The sequence below is a fragment of the Macrobrachium nipponense genome, chromosome 17 (assembly GCF_015104395.2).
Source record: "Macrobrachium nipponense isolate FS-2020 chromosome 17, ASM1510439v2, whole genome shotgun sequence".
Lineage (NCBI taxonomy): Eukaryota > Metazoa > Arthropoda > Malacostraca > Decapoda > Palaemonidae > Macrobrachium > Macrobrachium nipponense.
Genome location: NC_087210.1, coordinates 31,746,095 through 31,768,506, shown reverse-complemented (window position 1 = coordinate 31,768,506; position 22,412 = coordinate 31,746,095). Strand labels below are relative to the sequence as shown.

At 37.9% G+C, this 22,412-nt stretch overlaps 2 protein-coding genes across 2 annotated transcripts in view; one reads left to right on the top strand and one right to left on the bottom strand.

The window, feature by feature from the left end:
* LOC135196168 (NBAS subunit of NRZ tethering complex-like) overlaps positions 1-22,412 on the bottom strand; it is a 668,624-nt gene that overhangs the window by 492,996 nt on the left and 153,216 nt on the right. The window lies entirely within an intron of this gene.
* LOC135196166 (mucin-2-like) overlaps positions 1-22,412 on the top strand; it is a 58,643-nt gene that overhangs the window by 841 nt on the left and 35,390 nt on the right. The gene's annotated exons all lie outside the window — the stretch shown is intronic.

The following is a 22,412-nucleotide window of genomic DNA, read 5'->3' as shown; positions in this document are numbered from 1 at the left end:
TAGTTTTTTTTAAATAAAAGTTCGTTCCCCCAGAAAAACAACTAATTTTCACAAATTTCACTCACAAGTTCAAAACCCCAAGCAATCAGGGAGCAAACAATGATTACACAAAATCTCTGAAGACAAAAAATAAACCTAACGAAATCGGCTGTAAAATATTTTGAAATTCATGAATCCCTTAATCAAAAATGTTAACTTTTCGTGAAATCGTCAAAAGAAGTTAATATTCACATTATAAGTAACGGGAACAAAATCTAATAAGTTATACATCCACTGGTACCACTAACCTATTTGCCAACTTGAAAGATTTGCAAAATCTATTAATCTATGCCGATTTCAAATCAATCACGAAAATTGTAATTTCATGCTTATTACAAGTTTACTAACGCGAATCAATACTTCCTGTCAATTTACACACACACACAATCTTATATAAATAATTAAAAAAAAATTCAAAGTGTTTATGCTGAAATACCTCTATTTACTTCATCAAAACTACATAAAACCCAAACTTTAAGAGTAGTAGTCCCTAGTCTACGGTCGATTTTCCATGAATCATCAAATGAAATTCACAATGAAGCTTCTTGCTTTTCCACATGTTCAAGACGAGACAGCATACATCCAAGGTTTTTTTTTTTTTTAATAAACGCACACACACACAAGTAATGAGTTACTTGATGCACACTATTAAATGTTAAAAGTTTCTAGTTAACACTAGAGGATATTAAAAAATTGGAGATTAAAATAATGTTCGAATTTCGCTTAATAAAGATACACAGAATAAACCACTTGTAAATTGATGATCTGATCAAATAGCAAAATGCTTGAAACTGTAGAGAATATCGGTGAAAACATAAGTAATAGCCTTAAGTATTTATGATTAACTTGCAAATCGACCGTGAAATTTAATATCCATCTTCACTCGAGGCTTTGAAGCATACCATATAACTTAAAATTCTAGTCAACAATAAGAATGGCTTGACACCACGCACACGCACGCACGCACACACACACACACACACACAAATCTCCACATTAAAGGAAAACTCCCATCAGATGCCATGTCAGATTTGTTTTACCCTGATCTCGTCAACTTTTCTTACACCACCACCAGACCACGCTAGTACTGTGCGTCATAGCTATTTTACCTTCATCGCGTGTATACACCGATTACAGGGTAAAACAATTACAGTTGCAAGTGAGACTGTGATGACAATGATACAGGACGAATAAAGCCCAAGGTAAGTTTGGTAAAATCTGGTCCAACAAGACTACCTACCTTTTATAAATATAAATATAAATACAAATATATAAATCTATTTATTGATTTATTTATTTATATGTATATATGTGTATATATATATTAATATATACGTATATACATACTACATACATACATACATACATACATATATATATATATATATATATATATATATATATATATATACATATATATATAACTACAATTTTGCTTTATATTACATCTGTCCAGAGTCCACATAGTCGCTTCAGATGGAAACATAAGCTTTGCGCTTATATTTCCATCTGATACAAGTTTATCGAGCTGCAACTCGTATTATTTACAAAGCCTGAAGTTTACTGAATTAATGAGAGATAAATTCCTTACCTTTTATAAGTGGTGAAACGAATTAACTTTATTAATACTGAACCGTGTGGTTCTTACAATTAATCAAGCATAAAAACGACAGTCAAATGAAAAGCACATCACTAATACAAGAGCCGAGCATGAATAAGACGAGAGAAACCGCCCGGACGAAAAAAAGGCTACAAAAAAAGAAAGCAACAAAATACAAGAAGAATTCAAAGGCAAACCAACAGGAAAGACGTTTTGGTAAGTGCAAAAGCAAGAAAATTAAATGCAAGACAGGAAGTATTGGGTAAATAGATCAGTGAATTTATAATACATAAAAAATTGAACATAATTTGAAATCAGGGCTCATATAACGAACAACTTTTGAGTGCATATTGATTACAAAAGTGTAACTCCTGCACATATAAGTAATAAAGTAGTGATCAAAATAAAATAAACTAATGCATCCATAAAATAAAAGACAAAAAACGAATATGAGTATATGTAACCATAAACATTCAACCATAAAAAACAGCAACGAGCAGTGCAAAACCAGGTATAATCCCAAAATAACACAAACTAAACCTATTCGGGAAGCGACGAACGTCTCAATACATAAGAAGAAGAAGAAGAAAATCCAACCAGGAACTGGAGTAAGAATGCGTTCAAAGCTGGCTCTATCCCGTCATGCATCGAGGGGCAGATATTAAGAAGCTGCCAGTTTTTCGGGGTCGCACGTGAGCGAGGTCAACCAGGCAGCCAGCCAACCACCTAAGGGACTCCTAAATTAAATAAAGTCTCTGGTCACAATGACCCTAACGAGGTATGAGGAAGGAAGACGGGTCATTCATACACCCTATGAAACCTGGTCCGGAAGGGAGCGGATATTATTTTCTTTTGCGTCCCTTTATTCGAGAACTATTGGCTGTACTGTTATATGGAAGCTCTATTATATAAAGTCTCTCTCTCTCTCTCTCTCTCTCTCTCTCTCTCTCTCTCTCTCTCTCTCTCTCTCTCATGAGATACTGCCATTTCCTTAATCAACGGTGCTTACATGGAATGTATACTTTTTTTCTGGTTTTTCTGTACTGCACGAAAAAAAAAATGTTGAAAAGCGAAAATTGTCTATTAAACGCCCCCCGCCCCCCAAATAAAAAAAATAATAATAATAATAATAAACAAAGATAAGAAATACTGAAGAATATGAATAAACGAAAAGTGAATTCCACGGAGATTTCAACGCAGCAACAGAAACCAATCAGTGCCTTCCACGAATAGCTAAATGCACGAGTTCAGTACTAATCAGCCTTTTTCAGAAATACACTTAAAAGTAAATTCCAAGGAGATTTCAACGCCGCAACATAAAGCAATCATGACTTCCACGAATGCCTAAATGTTGAGAGTTCAGCCTCTAGGTAATAGATTGAACAAATATTTAAGTCTGAATTTGTATTACACAGATCGCATTTATTAACTGATAATTAAATCCTTTAAAATACGTGAACAGCCTGGTTGTGTGCGGAGTCCTTTCTATTGTGTAGGCCATCTACCATCCGAACAACTTCTTTCATATTTCTTAAATCACAGACCTAAGCTGCATTCCTAAATTCATGTTTTAGTTCCCGTCACTCCAGCTTTTTACAAACATTTTTTTTTATCCTCAAATGTGAACCAACTTGACTCAAATTAAAGAGAAAAGAAAAAAAAAAGCTACTCACTACTACGATTTGGCCAACTATATCTCAGTCAATGAGCCCATTTCATGTATCTGACTTCCGTAAAGGATATTCTTAATTACAGATTTTCAAAATCAGCTAAAATCGTCATTGCTTTGTATGAACTACATCCCAGACATCGTAAGATAATCAATCGACCAAACAAACTATACGCACTGCATATCAATGCCAAGGTCTCAGTTTACCCAAATGAATTTTGGAAAGAAGCGGCTCATCAGGCTGATCAATTTCTTCAGTTTTATTATTTATCTACCACTTCCAATCTTTACTGACTTGGAATTTACGGTGCTTCTGTGAGAAGCTGATATATTTCGCTTAGACAGTAGAACTAAACATGACAGCAGAACTATATTTTGTCGAGTGAAATGACCATTCTTTATACATTCATAAACAAAATTATCAATATTTCTTCGACTAAAAAGACTACATCTCCTTAACTGAAATTAATATACCTCTCCAATATAAGTAACTATAATCTCCTAAGAAATAACAGTTATTTGAGTGAAATAGCTTTAGGTCTTCGGGTGAAATTCGTACAGGGACACCTTTTTTTACAGGAAGGTGAATATAGCTTTTAAGGTGAGATGACTAAGCCTCTCCGAGTCTGATGACAATGTAGCTTCGAGTGACAGGCCAGCCGCTCACTCAATGATAATTATGCATCTTCGGGTGAATAAACTATTTTACGAACAGCCTCAAGTTTTTCGAATGGAATATCTATCCACATATCTTATAAAAAAAACTGATGCCCCATAAGAATGTACAGAAATGACGGATTCGATTGTAATAACATTATTCTCGAGTGAGCCGCACTGACTCTGCTGTGAAAGAGCTGACAGCTCCATTTATTTGAAACGACTTTCTTCGGTGGAAAAGCAGTTCCAGCGACACGTTCCACGGTTGTGAAAGTTTGCAAACTAAACAAGATTACCACGAGAGCGGAGTGGCAACTAAACTGGAGTGTAATGGCAGTAAGAGCGAAAAAATATAAAAGGAAATTGCAGCGTTTGTAAATCAATACCTTGTAGCGCTGCTTTTTCTTCTCAGCCGAGAGTTCTCTCTCTCTCTCTCTCTCTCTCTCTCTCTCTCTCTCTCTCTCTCTCTCTCTCTCTCTCTCGGGCTAATATGGTCTTGCCGGTCTGTTACACCCACGTTCTGCATGCCATTCTCCTCTTTATCAAATTCCTTGGGAGAGTCTCTCTCATTTCCCTTTGCTTATTAGTTTTCTTTTCCCTGAACTGCCACACTGGAATCTTATCTCTACAAAAGATCACCAATGAACGCCAGCCTCTGCTCATTCCATACAAATAAACTTCAGGTTTTGTGACTGTTTGTTTCCGAGACGATTGGCGCTGCAAGCAGCTTCATACCTTTACTTAACCTCAGCGAAACAGCCGTAGGGAGGCTACACACGAAGAAAGAAACAGACCAGCCTCGAACAAGATATAACTTTGCGAATTCAAAAGCTCAGTGATCATCCCACAACTTAGCAGTGAATGGAAAGATGTAAAATAACAATATAACGAGTTCTGCCAGAATTTTAATTGAACGCGAATTCCTCATGAGTTCCAGACTAGACATTTTCCTTCAAATAACACTATCTCTATCATTCGGTTCATGCCGATGCAAAACCTGTCCAATTTCCAACTATGAATTTCACATATAAAAGACTAACTGCACCTCAATCACATATAAACAAAGTCTTATTTTAAAATTCTCCTAAAATGAATTTCTCAAAAGTAATTTCCGAGGCATGTCTTGCAGTTTTGAAGATTCACGATGCTTGGCAGACTTACAAAATCACGAAACATAAGCCACCTAGACACTTGTTTGCACAACTCAGCAACCATGAACCGTATTGACCTGCTTGAATATACCATAAACACGCTCATAACTCAAAATTCTTAGAGGTCAACAACAAACTCGTCACGACAAGTTGTATAACTGTGCGCAGAATTAGTCAAAACCGGTACCAAGGAAAACAAGCAGGAAGGAGGAAGGTCTAGACTCTAGAGCTTTACAGCAAAGGGAACGAAAACCTCTGGTACTGACGTATTACATTCGACCAAAGAAATTTCAATCGTATCAGTATATCGACGTTCCAATGTCACACAGGTAACTTTTCTCGATCCATGACCTCATATTCGCAAACTCAACCAAATCCGCAGAAAAAACAAACCCATTTTAATACCAATATCGAAAAACCCGCTGACAGCGGTTGTGCATCAAAAGAGAAATGTCTGACCCTTTGGAATGAAAGAAGTTGCATGTTCTGTCGATAAAGGCTACACTGGAATTCAATGAATCTCCTTTTGTACACATGCAAACAACATAAATACACACTCCCATGTAGTCTACATAAACACGACCACATAATACATAGGCTATAGTACCATGCTAAACAGATTATCAGTTTTATTGCGGATTTTCCTAATTCAGATTTTTTTTCTTTTTTGCGAAATTTAAAGAAAATTCGAGAAAGAAATATAATTTATGAAAAAACAGTTCCTGATCGTCTTCTTAGGGAATAATTCAATCGACAAAAGGCGTAGGAAAAATCCCGATTTTCCATCTACAGCCAGAGGTAATATCATCCCCATCATCGTCAGTTTAGCATCTTCTTAGAAACATTCAACCGTATTACTCGTCCGGTGACCTGGGTGGGATAAGACGTGTTCGGAATAAGATTTGAATCCCTGAAGGACAGACCGGTCGTTTGGGAAACATAAAGCGAAAAGGATTCACGTATGGATACACTTTATTTTCACTACCTCGCCAGTCTCATATAATAAATAAATAAATAAATAAATAAATATGTATACATATATGTATATGTATATATATATATATATATATATATATATATATACACATACATTACATATATATATACATACTAATATATATATATGCATATATTTTAATATATATATATATATATATATTATATATATATACATACACAGCATAATATTATATATATATATATATATATATATATTTATATATACTATATTATAACGTGTACAAATATAACTGAATCACCAAAAATAAAGACAAAAGCCACTATCCTTCGTGGCTTTTACCTTAACACACACACACACGCACGCACGCACACGCTATATATATATATATATATATATATATATATATATATATATATATATATATATATATATTATATTTAAATGTATATATATAATACGTATATACATACCAGAGAGAGAGAGAGAGAGGAGGGGGGGAGGGGGGGGGCTGACTGGAGTTTTTATATTTCATCTGATATCTGAGACTAGAATTAAGACTAACGCGCTTCATAAAAAAAAAAAAAAAAAAAAAATTCAGCGTCTTTATTGGCGCGCATTCCTAAGCTTAGGTAGGAAGGGTCCATTTGCCTTCATTACTGTAATATATCGATGTGAGAGAGAACTCAACCAGATGTTCCAGGAATGTGAAGGACGGTCGTCCGTGTCAGAATGCCCTTTATATATAAACAACACAAGTTGAGATGCAACGAAGGGCTAAATTGGATATTATACATAATTTAAGAACAGCAGAGAAGAAAGTGGAATCTCCCATGTCAGACACGGTGTAGCATCTTCAGTAGTAATAGAAGATAAATAAAAAATAATTATTTAAAAAATAAAAAAATAAAGTAATACAAATGATTCATAGATTAGTAAAAGGACATAAACCAGGTAATGGGAACGTTCACACAAAAGAACTTTAATCAAAAGAACGGTAAAATAGGAAATTAACGCACAAAGTAAGTGAGAAAAAAGAAAACAAAAGTGCAAAATGAAGGATGAAAATATGGTCAAGACAAAACGAGAGAAGAAAGAACGTGGACAAGCATTCAATCCGTTCCATGAACGATCTTTCACACCAAAATCTTTTACCTTCCCTTTCTCTTCTGCATAAAAAATAGACGTCACATAGCCTAGACTACAAATGGTCATTAGTCCCATCAAAAAACTAAACGATCGTATTGACACAACGTTGTAAGCAATATGTACATTAATATATATTTTACCTTATTATATGTAAGGCATGGTTTTGGATCAGTCGTACAAAATACAAGCATCTGGGGTTTAATTACCAACATATTAATTACTGCAGTAACAAAACATTTGAGGACTGAACCAACACCAGTGGAATTCGCCTCTCACGATGAAAACAAGGCATCTAGGATGTGCTCATTTTAAAAGGCTTGCATTTAAAATACCATTGCATGGTAAATCACTTTTTAAAATGCCAAAAAGGACTAAGAATACATCACAGACAAATGAAATTCAGCCTATCATAGAAGAAAAATGATTAACGACATCAGCGTAGGAGCCATTCAAATGATTCCTAGTCTCGCCATACTCCCCTTACGCAACCCCTGGCATAAGACATTACTACTTCGCTGCATTCAACCTCAAAACACTGATTCATCTTCGACAGCGTCACAATGGAGCCCAGGAGAGAAGAATGGGGAGGGGAAGAGATCACATTCATGACACAGGTCATGGCACTAAGCGGCGTCGCTGGAGCTTCATCGAGATGAATGCGATTCCTTCTGAACAATTGACCCAGGCCGGACAGGCCATCATTTGCACCCCTCTTCATTCTTTGGAGTTGACGTTCAGTCAAGTCACTTTCATTTTCAAATTCAATTCAGAATCTCGTACTCCTTTCCAACCTGTAAAAATGCTCTCCATAATCTAACTCAAATATCAAACTTATCTCGCCGGTATATTTTTAATCCTATTTTTAATCCTAATTTTGCATATCTAATACACAAGTACATTCTGGTATCCATCTTCATACCGTACGATTCTCAAAAGCTGAAGCAGAGATAAAACAGGAAGTCTTCTATTCCAATTGACTGATACAACGCCAACAACTCCCCCCCCCCCCCCCCCCTTTTACGTGTCTCGCCTCTTTACAAAGGCTGCTGTCTGTAATAAGGAAGAATTACTGATGAAGGAGACGCTACTATTACCTGAAATTCTCGAGGAGAAAGTGGCGGCCGGACGTAAATTACTTAAGCGCTCTGTTCACACCCCCCAGTATCCCACGGTCACGTAGTAGTAGATACCCAGCCTATCCCTCCTCCAGCCACCTTATCTATCGACCTCTAGCCCCTGGCGCCCGTCATAGCATGGAACCAAGTGTAGTACGTCTTTGTAATTGTTAATCTTCAGATACTTTGCTCAGCGGAACACATGTTCTTGTGCGTACGTATAAATTTCCATATCGAGCGCAACTGTACACACACACACTAAGTATACATACATATACAATTCAGTCGAAAACGCAAAAAGCCCTGTGAGAACTGGACGCAGATAGATATATTACAAAAACTATGAATGCTAAATTATTAAGAGAATATCCAAAATATGAAGGAAGCATAAGAAAGGTGTGAAAGACAAAAACTAGGAGAACAGGGGTAGCAAACAAGAACAAGAACAAGGGTCCGAGGTGGTACCGCGGGTGGGATGAGCCAGGACGGGAGACGGAAAATAAGGCTGAGGCAGCGAGAGAAAGTTTCTTCCCCCAGAGCTAGAAAGGTGGTATAAGAGATCAAGCCAAGACCCACTATGAGAGAGAGAGAGAGGAGAGAGAGAGAGAGAGAAGAGAGAGAGAGAGAACTCAAGGCAGATATGAGACATTAAAAAAAAAACCGAGAAATCCACTTACTGTGCTTCTATATTGATTTCATTCTCCCCACCTAACCTTCATTCCATCTCAAATGAAGCAATATTCTAGATAAATCTTACAGTTCGATATTTCAGATTTTGGCGACGGGAATAGATCATTCAAGTTGCTTAAATAGATCCTACTGGACGGGTAATATCATTCCATTGACAAGTCTAAGTGGATGAAATGGATAGAATGGTGGGAATTGATAATGATCTCAGAAGATTCCAAAGAATGGCAGTACAGAGAAAGAAGAACGGAAGTCGTAGAACAACAATCTATTATTTTTCTAATAAACGAATCAAGTGTTTGTACTCTTCTATGCCGAAAACATTAACCCTTATTTACTTGTGACTGATTGTACACAAATCTTTGCATTTGTAAAGTTTTACAAAACCTTATGAAAACCTCAAAATGAAAAGATTCATTTTGGTGAACTGAATGTCAAATGCACAGAGATATTAATACATGAATCACCAGAATTCATGAATTTCTTGGTCAAATCAAGTTTCATTATCGGTTGTTTAAATAAGAATTCACATAAAAGAGACCTCTGACCTCCATGAAAACCTGAAGGAGTTTCCCGTTGTGGAACCCATGAATGTTATTGAACATGAGACCATGTATAGTTTAGAACATCACTGGTCTCGGTTGGAACAACGGGAGACTTTATAAGTAAGGGCAAGACTCCCCGAGATGATCACCAGGTTCCTGTTAAAAGCATCATGGGTCTCGGAGAGAACATCCGGGGTCCTGTTTGCAAACGCCAAGAGCCGTGCTGGGAACAACAAGGATTCGGCAGTTAAGATCAGGCTTCCCGTTGCGAACCCCCATGAAAAAGCAAGCAGCTGAGTACGATGTTCTGAAACAACTTTGGAAACCACATAAACTCATAACTACAGACATTGTGGTCTTTGTATGTTGTGACAATACCGTGAAAATTGTTTTAACAGGGGGATTCATTGAGTTTACAAAGAGTTGACAAAGGATTTAATATAAATATTTGATTTTGACAACGAAGAGGTTTCAAAATTAAGAGATAAAGCTTCGAAATGATTAAAGCAGTAGGAACAGGAAATAAGTCTCTGTAATCCATACCCCAAAGCAAGAAAAATATACCGGCATTTGACTGCTCATTAAAATGAGTGACAAGGGTTACATCTCTAGAAAAAAAAAAAAAACTTTCATCAGTTTCTGTTCAGCAAAAATCACTGAATATCTTCTTCTAAGTTTCTGCTCAATTCTATTACACCTAGATACACTTTCCTTATGGCCACCCATTCCATTCCTGTTTGCTGAGGTGTGTGTGGAGTTCCCCTGGGAGAGACTATCTACAACAAAAAAGGCGTGGGTAACACAATTAGGATAGTCAAAACGTTTTCTAATACGATATCATTATCATTATTAATCAAAAGTCCATACTTCCTTTATTAAAGAAGGAAAACTGGGCTAAACCTTTTATACCTCAAAATAACTACAAGAGTAATTCAAAACAAACGGATCTAAATCATAAAGTTCAACAATATGCAGAACAACAGTTCAAACTAGCAAGTACAATAAACAAAAAATTGGATAAAATACTAATTTTTCATATCCAGATGTAGAGGGTCACAGCAACTGTTAAAACAAGAAAAAAATCTTAAGTTTTCCATTATAAAAACCTGTCTTCCCTTAAAGCAAGAAAAGCACCATCTTATCTGCTAAAACAGCTAATTTCGATTTTTGCTTTCCATGGAGAATGTTTCTGGTTTCATGTTTTTCCTCGGTGTCGCTAGGCAATAATGAGCGCCTTCGTCCAACTTTCCCTGCAACCTCAACCCTAACATCGACAACCTCGCCCTTGGGGGGGAGGGGGGGAGGGGAGATCGACAGATCGTGTCTCCAGAACAAGTTAAAAACATAAGGGGGGTATTAAAGTAACACCGGCTTGCAATACAAGAGACCCAAATTGATCATGAATTAGCCGAAACGAAATAAAATTCGAGAGAGAGAGAGAGAGAGAGAGAGAGAAAGAAGAGAGAGAGAGAGAGAGAGAAGGAGAATGGTGTTTCCAGTAGATGTAGAACGGTATCCTTTCTTTGAAGTCGTATCAGTCGCCATTATTTTACGGTCGATAGATGGCCCATAAGTTCCGAAAAGACAAACCAAGTCAAGAAAAAAAAAATTTCTCCACAAAAAGAAACTAAGAAACCAATGCATGACATCCGAAAAAACGTAGTAGACAGCCGGTAAATAGAGAGAGAGAGAGAGAGAAGACTACTGCTTTCTCTAATGGATGCTTCCAATCAAGATCTTTCAGCACTGAAGGTCGAGCGGTTTATTGCGAAGCGCGCGAACAGCGTCACGATGCTGGGTGAAAGATCATGGACTCGGGCAGGTGGTTAGCGATACCAAGGTGAAGAGGAAATACTGCTGAATATAAATACCTCATTAGGGCAATAGACGCTCGCCCAGAAATAAATCAGGCATGGAAATCGATGACAGAAACTAAAATACTTCAACTTGAATCAACATAACCGTTAGATCACGCTCTAACGGTTTACACGTCTGGTTTGCCTTTTTGAAAGATAAGAGCAATTGAGCTGCCCGTCCTCTTAGCTTTCGCACAAAAAAATGACGCCAACAGAATCCTTTAAATTATCAAGCTCATGCAGTGCCATGTATTTCAAATGAGCCAAAAACATACAATCAGTATTATAAATGACAACAAATGACGAAGCTTCAAAACACGGCATAACAACGACAGAGGAATATCATGGTTCATCTCGCGTGTGAATCATCGGGGCGAAGAGAAGGAAACTTCAGCCAATGAAAGCGAAAGCGAAAGCTCTCTCTCTCTCTCTCTCTCTCTCTCTCTCTCTCTCTCTCTCTCTCTCTCTCTCTCTCTCTCTCTCTGCTCCCCTGCCCGTCCCCTGTCTCAGTCCTTGCCCTCTCCACTCTCTTCTCTCTCTCGTCTCCCCCCCCCCCCTCCCCCTCTCTCTCCCCCCCCGCTCTCATCCCCGTCATCTCTCTCTCTCTATGCTCTTTTTATGATCTCTCAATATATATTATATTAATATATATTATATATATAGAAAATATATATATAATGAATATAATATATATATTATATGATGAAGGCTACAAGCTTCAGAATCCTAATTGAAATGCTTCCCGAGGAAAATAACATCAAAAATTAAAATAATAAAAACCCAAATAAATAAAAACAAATAATAATATATAATCATAATTATATATATATATATATATAGATATATATATATCATATATATATATATAATTAAATGAAGGCTTACAAGCTTCAGATCTAAATGAAAATATGCTTCCCGAGGGATACGATCAAAATAATAATAATATAAATAATAATAATAATAATACTATAATAATAATAAATAATATAAATAATAATAAAATAAAATACTACTACTACTACTACTACTAATACTGAACTTATCATAGAATATAATAACTAATAACTCTTACTTGATGCTGCCACCATAAATCTGACTTATTAGCTGCCAAATGAAGAGGCTTTTAAGTAAACATACAGTAAAATACTAAAACATATAATTGTCAAAATAAGCGAATCTGACTGCACACAAAACACACACCTACAGAAGACAATAATCCTATAACTGTGACAGGAAGGAAATTATAAACAACGACAAAGAGGTGGCACATCATAACATCTTGCGAAAATGAAGATAGACGTTTGTCAATACAAATGATGATGCAGAGTCACAAACACATACACATAATAATTAATTCACTCACTGGCAGACCGATGGGCTCAAATTTGCGATGACTATAGTTCGATTCCTTGCCTGTCGCCCATCAGTCGACCTTGCTTTGAATAGGTACCACCATCAGTCGGGGTTAAGAAATAGCTACGGGACTAGCAACCTCATCCCTAAAGTCTTCGTAAGGACTGAAAGCTTTCAATTTGGCCGCCACCCACCATACAAACAGGAAAAGCTTATTTAAAAGAGATGAGTTTGCGAGAGCATTGTTTCATAATTAACTACAGCCTAACAGGAGGATACCGAAAATACGCCAAGCAACTTTATGCCAGGGTAGACAACAACAACGGCAGGAAAAGCATCATTTTCAATCTTGAAGAGATCATTTGACAAGAGTATCATGACTCAATGCGATTGTTACTTGACATACAGAGTGAAAACAACGGCAGGTGTTATCAAAAGAATTAGATATATGTTGTTATCCATCATAAAATTGCTTGTGTTAACATTCTTGAAACAAGCTGTTGTACTGAACGGTGAGGAAAGGGAGGTTCTTGGTAACTACAAAATTCAGATAACATAAGTGTTAAAAACAAGATTTAAGGATGAGGTTGCAGAAACACATGGAAAATTGGAAAGCGAACCGGAGAACATCAAAGTAGCAAAATACATTGAAGAATGAGGCCATGAGCCCGTGGTCGGAAAGGCGTAGGAGCGAACTCGGTACTCTATACTGAATGTAACAGAGGAGCAGTATTCAAATGAGATCATATTTATCAATCTTAAGCAATTAAGGGATATAAGGTTCATTAAGGTGTTAAGCCTAAACCCAATGTACCCAACATCCCGTAAATGTCTGCGATTTAGACATTTCATGTTGCATAAATGCTTTTCCCGAGTGCTACCAGATCTACGGTTATTTGTGATGAGGTAACGACACCTCCTGAAATATAACGTTCCTGGGTTCTCCCTTTGTTATATCAATATGGGCATTTTACGTTTATATTATTATATATAAGTATATATATATATATATATATATATATATATATAATATATACATATATTAATATATATATTATCTATATCTACTAATATACTATACATACATTAAATATTCTTAATATATATTATATTTATTTACTATTTATTTACCTATATTGCATATATATAATTATATATATCTATGTATATATAATATTATACTTATAATATATAACTAAATATATATAGATATATATGTGTGTGTGTGTGTGTGTGTGTGTGTGTGTGTGAGTAGACATATACAAATGTATATAGTAAACATATGGTCCTTCATTACTATTTATTTGAGTCATCATTATCTGATTCCGTTAGATAAGGGTATAAGCAGTGATCTTACTGTAGACAGATATTCATTTTCTCTCTAACTAATATTCTACAAACGCACCCTGTCCGATACACATTGCGTACGTGCAGAAGCAGAGAGAGAGAGAGAGAGAGAGAGAGAGAATTTCCCACACCTATAGAAATTATACAATAACACTTAATAAAACCCGACAAAACAAACGCCGACAACTCATAGAAAGATCAGAATTCATGGGATAAGCACTGGAAAACTAGCAATTTGCACCTTTTTGGTGTCAAGGAGGAGGAAGGAGGAGGCAAGGAAGGAAGGAAGGAAAGGAGGAAGGGAGGCAGGAGGGAGGAGGAACAGGAGAGGAGGAGGAGGAGCAGGAGGAGGAGGGGAGATCAACTCATCTTTAACCTTTTACCTCAACCCCAATAACATCTCTTGGAAATAAAAAATAACACAATGGGATGACGAGAAGACAAGAGGTTTTCAACAGACAAATATCTGTGGGAAAACACGAGACAACAACTAGATAACGGCGCCCCCCCCCTTACCCCCCCCCCCCCCTTCCCCCCCCCCCCCACCCCCAACCCAACCTCTGTAAGTAAACATGAGGCTTTGTTTGCCATAACAGTTGGCAAAGCATTGTCTCCCCCTCTTTCTCTTCCCTAATTTCTGCTGTGAAACCTCGGGATGCGACTTGAGTAACAATTCTTGAAGGTCCTCAGTAAGAAAACCAACTTCATCCCACTCGCTTGACTGGCTCTCATATTTTAACAGACTACATAAACTGATTCTTTCATAAGATTTACCAAAATTGCTCAAGTGTAATTGATACTGATGGACTCTCCCTGAAATACAAAAATAAAAGTCGCGTTAACAAAAGACACGATTTACCATTCTTTATTATGAAGCAAGACGACCTCTTCAATAAGGCCATGTATATCATTTAATAACATTAACCCGCTTCTCCTAAATGCAGCGGCTCCAAACACGACACAACAGTCACTGAAACATTCACAATTTCACTTCTGAATCGCGAATCGGTCGCGCGTCAAATCCTAGTCTATGCATACCGAGCGCCATCCACAACTATCTTCTAACAACCATTCTCGCAATTCCAAATGTTCAGGTCCTTCCTTTCCAATGAATATCTTACACCACCTATCCAAGCCTTTCTTGGTCTTCCTCTCCTCTTTCTTCCCCATAACATTTCTCAATTATTCTTCATTTTCACCGAGCTATCATCGTCCATTCTCTCCACGTGGTCGAGCGACTTCTTAAGACTCTAAACAAAATTTCCACTTAGGTTAACAAACCTTTGACTACTTCCACCAGAAGTTGTAAACAGCAACAGTGTTTACAACAAAAGAAAGCTAGATAAAATCATTAGGACACTGTGAATGAACAGTAAAACCTACTCCTACAGATAAGTGAGTACACGATGTCTCCTCGGATGGACTAACAAGTCTTTGAGACATCCTAAACCTTGTAACTCCTTGTAACTTCTACATATTTCCACATTTCTCGCCTTCTCAATAATCTTAATAGGCTATATCCACTTCGAAAGCAATTTATCACATCAGTTACATCTTTCGCCTTCATTCACTCCTAATTTACATTACACCATTGTATTACGTATGTATGTTTCTGTTCTACGCGATTACATTCGTTTATTTGCAACCATGGAAGTGTATAATGTGAGAACAACACAAACTTGTGCGCAAACACGTGTGTGTGTGTGTGCGTCTGCATCTGCATTTGGCCCATGTGTTTCAGACTCCCCTCCAATGATTAGAGTGGAATAGCGATTATTTCCCATATTTTTATTCTAAATAACCGATGAAACCGAAGGGAATTTTCCAGATAAGCAGAGGGATGACATATTCACCAAAGAAAAGTCATGTCAAGTTTAGAAAATAAAATAAAAAAAAGGATATTTACACTAACGCAATCATGCACGTTGCTCTGTGAAAATGAGGGTATGGAGCCAGAGAAAAACAGACAATCGCAGCAAATCATATCCCCTCTCTCTCTCTCTCTCTCTCTCTCTCTCTCTCTGTTTCCCAATGACTTTTACTTCAAAAACAAACATCAAACAGAGACGAATTAAAGAATTTCATCCAAAATCGAAACTTACTTAAGCAGATCTATAAAAACAAACAAAATTACAGATAGCGGTACGGCAAAGCCAGCAATCTTGTCTTCGAAACCTCAAAATAATTCGTTTATCAGTTGTTTTTATTTACCAAAGTGTGTGTGTGAATTTATTTACATATATCTTCATCATAATTCTACTTTTAGCAGACAGTGCGACATTTCATTATCTTTATTATATTATATCAGTGGATGAAACCTATTCACAAGGAACAAGCACGATGCCATTGACTTAATATTCAAGCTTCCAAAGAATGTTTGTGTCAACCTCCCACCGCAGACCCCACACAGCAGCAACATCTGATCATGATACAGAGCCTTGGGGAGACACCGAACCCGCGACATTCGAGTGGCAAATAACGACACTAACCACTATTGCAGTGGAACCATTCATAGCACAACAACCAAGCACTAAGTTAAGTATATCTTAGTTTTACCAGACCACTGAGCTGATCAACAGCTCTCCTAGGGCTGGCCCGAAGGATTAGATATTTTTACGTGACTAGGAACCAATTGGTTAGCCTAGCACGGACCTACAGGCATTATTGTGGGATCCGAACCACATTGTATCGAGAAACAAATTTTCTATCACAGAAATAAATTCCTCTGGTTCCGCGTTGGCCGAGCCGAGAATCGAACTTTGGACCACCGGATTGGTAGCCGAGCGCGAAATGCACTCGGCCAATGTGGAACTTACAACCAAGTACTAGAAATGAGTCTTCCTTACAGCGCATAAAATCGCCAAATCAAGTAACACTTACATAAGAACGCGCATACAATTGCAACGGTTCTGCTCACTACGGTAACAGGGTGAAGAAGGTGAAGAAGAAGATGGGAGGAGGGAGAGGGGGGAAAGTTAAAAGATGAAGAGAGGGAAGATGTCAAGTGATGTTGACGTAGAACGGAGCGAGGGGTGACAATGTAAGATGAGACTAAGGGAGGTGGAGTAGGAGGAAGGAGAAAGAGGGAAGAGAAAAGAGGAGAGTTGGAAAAGGAAAGAGCGTTGAGAATGGCATAGTTATCTATTGGGACAGATAGATGGGATAGGTGGAGGAGGAGAGGTAGACAGAGGGAGGGGGAAAAAGTAGACTATCGAAAAGGAGTATAGAAAGAGAGAGAGAGAAGCGGATGAAGTAAAATAGATTCCAAACGAAGTTAATGAATGATCCTCGCTATAAAGTAGAAAAAAAAACAATCACTGATTTCACCTCTTCTTTGACAGTAAGCATTGTCAACACTGACACGTTATGGCTTACGTCATCATTACTGTTACAATTATTCTTATTATCATAATGATCATATCATCATCATGACAATGTTCTTATTATTTTACCCTCTTCATCCTCTTACTCGCCCTAATTATTATCATTATGAATGCTTTTAAATATTATCAATAATGTTCCCAAGCGGAACATCAACAAATAACTCTTAAACACAAAACGTACAAAAACAAGTTCCACGAAACACTGATTATAATTTTACACGCACAAAAAAACTGTATAACTGAGAGAGAGAGAGAGAGAGAGAGAGAGAGAGAGAGAGAGAGAGAGAGAGAGAGATGCCTGGAATGCCTTCATGTACATCCCAAAAAGGAGATGTGGTAAGATGCCCGAAGAAGCTGTGAGATGGCACACGGGAGAGAAAGGAAAGATGCCCAGGGAGCGACAAATGATCGGGAGACAAGTGAGATAAATACGTGCCTGAGATGTACACGAGCCACACGGCCAAGGAGAAAGCTTCGCATGAGATATGAAGACGTGTGAATAAGAGGTTTAAAAAAAAAAAAAAAAGAAGAAGCAAAAAACAATATTTCTCAGACAAAGTCTATAAATCCTTGCGGAGAAGTCAGAATGGAAAAATCATTCAAGGCAATTTACAAAATAATCGACGGGAAATTACAAACCAAGAGAAATATGGAGCGGAACAAAGACTCGAGGAGAGAGAGAGAGAGAGAGAGAGAGAGAGAGAGAGAGAGAGAGAGAGGATAAAAAGCAGTTTGGTCAGAGTCGACACGCGGAGGAGGAGGAGGAGGAGCACGTTACGATTATGGAACATCTGACGTCAATTTCAGGAATTCGGACGATAAGAAGCAACACCGAGAAGCAGCCTGTTGTCGCCTTTGCCCCAACAGGAGCAAAGACCACTTTCACTCTGTCCTGCCAGACAGACAGACAGACGCTGAAGAAGAAAAGGGATAAGAAGAAAGCACTGATGTATGCTCTGCAACAAAAACAATTAAATAAATAAATAAATAAATAAAAACCAAGACTGACAGAATATGTGTACTATGTAACTAATAAAATGTTTCAATAAATAGTTCAGAGTGGAATCATTCATTGTATACAAGTCACTTTCTCCATCCCAAGAAGAAAATTCAAAATAAGAGTAAAAAAAAAAAAAAAACACATGGCATAAGAACGCACTGCAGCATCAAATGCCTCAACATCCACTGGAATCATATTCAGAATCAACATCCCTGGAATGCTGGAATGTTACCCAATCGGAAACAGGTAGGTGTAACTAGAAATGTGTGTGTGTGTGTGTGTGTTCTACTACACCTTGTCAGACATTGACAATGATAATGAAAGTTTCTTCTCCCATACACAAACGAAACTTTCTTCCACCGTAATTTTTCCCATTTCGCACCATCATACCTTCACAAATCGTACTTTTCTTCATCATCCCTTTTCACTTTCTCCACCAAGAAAAAAAAAACAGAAGAATCTCACAAAAGCGTTCTTGTTGTTCTTGCCGGCGATACTGGTAGCTCACACCCTCCAGTGAACTCCAACTAGGCCCCCATGACTAATCATTGTCATCTGGGAGTAGCACATTAAAAAAGAATCACTTTCTCTTGTTTATCAACATAGGAACTACATGATTCTTAGGGTCTGGCACTTCGTTTAGTTCTTCGTTCTTTATTCTATCTTTTCATTCCTTAATTTTTCTTCAACATCAATCAAATTTGTTCTCATTTTCTATCTGAATAAGTCAGCACAGGGACAGACTATTTACTCTATACAAATTGGATCAGCAAATCCAGAACCACAAGGAGTGACAACAATAGTCCGCTAGGTAATATACTTTAACATCATGCAAACTTCCTCCAGCGCGATTCCGATTCAGTGGAAAAATACTTATACCTCTGCAGCACTTCCACACAAACCGATGTTAAGAGCAAATAACTTAGTACAATATCGAATAAATGGTTTCACCCGGAGAACGGATTACCTCGCCAAGGACCATCCGTTTTCGATTACACGATGATAGATATTTTGACGAAGTACCTCTCTCTCTCTCTCTCTCTCTCTTTCTCTCTCTCTCTCTCTTCAACTACAACTTACCGTTATTGAGAGAGTGAGACCACGTATAGCACGGGAAAATGAGCCGTTCACATACAATCGTTGCATTCTCAGCGTTTGACCTCTATCCCTCACCAATAGGAAGTACAGTAAGTTGTCAATTGGCGAATGTTGTTGCCAGGTTGTGGGAAGAGTGCAAGGTGATCACTCTTCCAAGGAACGAAGGCAAGTGAAAATGGGTGTGTTCTGAGATCGAGTGGTTCTTAACTTCTCACTGGGTATCGTTTCCTTTTGTATGCCTCACTGCGGTGTTGTCGTAGCACTTCTATATAGTTGAAAGAGTAGGTTCAGCTCCTAGGTATGTCGGAATTTGAACTGCGTACAGAATACTGCACGTGTCTAATGAATCATCATTACTGGTGAACTTTTAACGTCACTCTGATGAATTCTACTGCAATGTTTCACGTCTGATTAGTGCTCCCATCTTCTTCTTCTTCTTCTTCTTCTTCTATTTTTGTATGGTTCGCCAAATATCCCTTCTCTCGACCACTTTGAAACACAGTCAACACACACTGCTGTAATAGTTTTTGTCCTGTGTGGATAAATACGTTTGAAAAAACGTTTTCCTTATTCTCTACCTCTCTTCTCAAAACCCTACGTTCCTTTCAGGGATGATGAACGAATTCCTAAAGTATTATTATCATTTGTAATTTCTCTCTTTCTCTCTCTCTCTCTCTCTCTCTCTCTCTCTCTCCATTTCCCTAGCGCAAGGTTTCCCTGACCTCTACAAGGGTAAGTGAAGGTTTTTTTTCGTGGGACGAGGGGGATGGGGGGTGGAGGTAAAGCATTCTTTCTCTAACCCTGCTTCCTACCCGATAACATTTCCTCCCCGCTGCCGCCGTCGATCACTAATCAAACTTCAGTGATTACATCCATAAATAACAGGAGCTTATCCGAATCATCTATCGATAGATCCTAACCGTACAGGATCCTTCAATTTTTTATCATATTCTCCTTAACAGGTAGACATAGGACAACGGCCATTATTAACTAGATACTTCTATGTCTGAATGCACAATATATATACTGACTATGTTCCTAAGCATCGGTTTTATACGGACATGAGTGATACCATCTGGGTGCAAAAAAAAGTGTTTGAATGTTCGCATGTGTAACTCCTGAAAATATCAGATCCTTGGTGTGTGTGTGTGTGTGTGTGGTTGTGTGTGTGTGTGTGTGTGTGTGTGTGTTACAGCAGAAACGTTGTCATATTTAGAAAATTGCATCGATTATACGCGTATGTTTGTTAGTGGACATGCAAAGTGCGAGCACAGGTGCAAGCAGACTCTGCAAAAGTCAGACACCTCAGGACAAGTGGAGGCGAAGGATGAGGGGGGAAGGAGTGGTTAGGGAACCGCCAAGGATGAAACTTGGGATAAGCAAAAGGCTGCCGGCACTGCACACTGGTTTCCCTTGATTACGACCGCCCACCGTATATTGCCCCCCCCCTCTCTCTCTCTCTCTCTCTCTCTCTCTCTCTCTCTCTCTCTCTCTCTCTCTCTCTTTATTTATTTATTTTTTTAAACATGGTTGTTCCTCCAAAAACGTTTCGTAGATATTTCTCTCTCTCTCTTCAGTCTTGTGACGTAGGTGGGGCGACATTTTTCCGAAGCTAACCTGTTTTTAAGAACCGACAAAGGATGGGAGGTGAGAGGATGACAAGATGGGGGGGGGGTGTTTTGCTCAGACAAGGGAAAGTTTGGGGGGGAAGGTTAAATAGCAAGATGGCAACCAGATTTTCCCGTGAAGGACCAATGTAGATCATAGCAATTTTCTTATCTCACTTTTCTTATCATCGTCACAATTATCATCACCATCATCACCAACGTCTCCTTCTTTATCATGATCTTTCTCAGACACACAAAAAGGTGTCTGGCGTGAATCAGAGACCAACTTAGACGACTTTCAATAGAAATCTCTATTTTTCTTTGTAGCCTCTTTCCCACCAATTCCAATTCGATCAAAATATGCACGCACGCTCTTGGATATCGTCTTTCGTTTACTTAATTGCTTTTTCTTACAAATTACTTTTTCCAAGCAAAAAATTAAGTACTGATATTATAGAACACAATTTTAAAGTTATTTTATTTGAAGTCGAAATATATGAAACCGTCTCGCTTTTGTTTTCGCAAAGTCATCCTCTCAAACTGACCATTTATCCTCCAGTTCAACATTGAAAAAACCACCTGCAACTATGACTTTTCTTTTGAATACTACCCCGCATTTTCTAAGTATTTAACGACCAGACTTATTGCTGATGGGCAGGGCAAACTTTGAATAGCCTGGCAAGGAGTGCCAACGTCCCCCTTCATCTACACTTCGGTGCTCAAGGACCGAATGTTGCGGTAACTGCAGATTAGCGTTGTCAAAGGTTGCATCATCTAAAACAAGATAGTTTACTGATAACTGTGCGTGTATAAGTATCACTACTGATAAGCAAGTCAAAAACTATTTCAGTCACAAAAAATAACAATGAACATCCTTGTAACATGACGATGCATCAATTCATAACAGAATTTAAGCGCATTCTAAATAGTGCTATTCCAATATAGTTCAAATTTTCAACGTCATCATTGTTACCAATATTATTCAACACTTCTTTTTTTAGACTTCCCGGACACAACCCTTCCCCCTTGGAGACGATCCACCCCAAGGCATGTGGTAGGAATTTCTGAACGGCTTGGAGACAACACAACAGTGTGACTAGAAAATAAACCCCCCAACCCGCCGCCCCCCACCCCCCAAAGATTAGGTCTGACATTCGAATTTGGCAAATATCTGGGGAGATTTCATTCCTCAGCTAGC